Source organism: Cebus imitator, unplaced genomic scaffold (assembly GCF_001604975.1).
Source record: "Cebus imitator isolate Cc_AM_T3 unplaced genomic scaffold, Cebus_imitator-1.0 Scaffold176, whole genome shotgun sequence".
In the NCBI taxonomy this organism is placed as follows: domain Eukaryota; kingdom Metazoa; phylum Chordata; class Mammalia; order Primates; family Cebidae; genus Cebus; species Cebus imitator.
The window spans coordinates 524,811-526,558 of record NW_016107491.1 but is presented as its reverse complement, the minus strand read 5'-3'; the positions used below and the strand labels follow the sequence as shown (position 1 = coordinate 526,558).

At 45.0% G+C, this 1,748-nt stretch overlaps 1 pseudogene; it reads left to right on the top strand.

The window, feature by feature from the left end:
- The first annotated feature begins 314 nt into the window (after positions 1-314).
- On the top strand, positions 315-1,521 carry LOC108315640 (annotated as a pseudogene).
- Positions 1,522-1,748: the final 227 nt, after the last annotated feature.

Here is a 1,748-nt window from a genome sequence, read left to right as displayed (position 1 = left end):
CAGAAGCCAAATACAGAAATCAGGAGAATATTAATTTAAAATGCAAATTCAGTTTGGGGGTTGGTGCGTGCCCCGACGGGGTACACGGAGCCAGTGAGGAGGCATTGAGTAGCTACAGAGCACAGGGTTTCTTGACCACGTGGACAACGTAAATGTGAATTCTATTTCCAAGTAAGAATAAGGAAGTGGATCGAATCCTCTGAGTTCTGATCTCCCAGCGTTGGCCTACACGTTTTTTGTTCAGTTTCCTTTTGCATCTTTGATGCTATTTCCTAGAGTCTGCTCCATGATTTAACTTGATACTGTATTCTGAAATGAAGATGGAAGAGGCAGTGGGAAAAGTCAGAAAACTCATTGAGTCCAAAGTCCCATCAAATATATCTGAACAAGAGACAGCAAAGGAGGAAAATGGATCTGTAGAACTGGAATCTCAAATTCAGAAAGATGGTGTAGCAGATTCTACAGTTTTTTCTTCAATGCTTTGCTTGTTGATGGAGCTGAGAAGAGACTCTCTGAGTCTCAGCATCCACGGAGAGACAAGCCTACAACTGGCCGAGTTTCTGAGAGTGACTCCTCTAATTACTGCATGCTTTCCTCTTTCTCTAGGGGTCACCTGGCTTATTCAGATACGTTGCCTTCCGCAGAAGACAATGAGCCCTCTCAAGCAGAAACAGCGGTAGAGGGAGGCTCTTCAGGAGTCCGGTGCCACACTTACCAGCAAGTCTAGGCGGTCCAGATGGGCAAGTGAAACATCCACTATGGCTGCCAAGGAAAACAGACAATACAGTGATAAACAGAATGGCCAAGTCACCAGGGTTAAAGGTCATAGGAGCCAAAAGCACAAGGAGAGAATCAGGCTACTGAGGCACAAACGGAAAGCTGCTACGAGGAAGAAATACAAAGGGCTGCAGGACAGTGGTACCAGTGATAGTGACCCGACTTGTGACTCAAGCACGAGCTCATCAGATGATGATGAAGAGGTTTCAAGGAGCAGCAAGACAATCACTGCAGAGATACCAGATGGACCTCCAGCTGTAGCTCATTATGATATGCCTGACACCAGCTCTGACCCAGAAGTGGCAAATGTGTGCAATTTATTGGTGGCTGCAGTGGTTCAAGAGCACAATAATTCTGGTAGGCGGCCAGGACACAGGAGCTAGCTGGAGGACCAGCTGGCTTCTAGAGGAGCCGAATACAGAGGCAGGTCATTTGGATCCAGGATTCCTAGCAAGCGACAAAACATTTGCCAGCAATGCACCACTCAATGAAAAAATTAATATTGCCTCTTCATATAGTGAAGTAGAGATTGTGGGAGTTCAGGAACATGCAAGGTGTGTTCATCCTCGAAGTGGTATGATTCAGAGTGTTGCTTCATGGAAGCATGGCTCAGGCACACATTATCTTAGCACCAAGCACACACAGTCATGGACTGCTGTGAGTCCACAGCAGGCTTGGACTTCACCAGCAGAAGTTGTTGAGCTTACCTTGGATGAGGTTAGCAGGCATGAATACCTACTGTGATACAATGTCACTGTGTTTCCTCTGCACTCTTCCCTTCCAATTCCTCATCTTCTTTGTGACATGGAAGTTCACTGTCATGGCTTCAGCTTCAGAAGCTGTTTGTGGCATTTGTAGTATTCAAACTCATGGAAAATTTCCTCCTCTTCCCCCCTTTTTTAATTAAAAGAAGTCACTTAGGAAAAAATGTAAATTAAATTTAAATAACCTAAAAAACAATGATGGGAGAA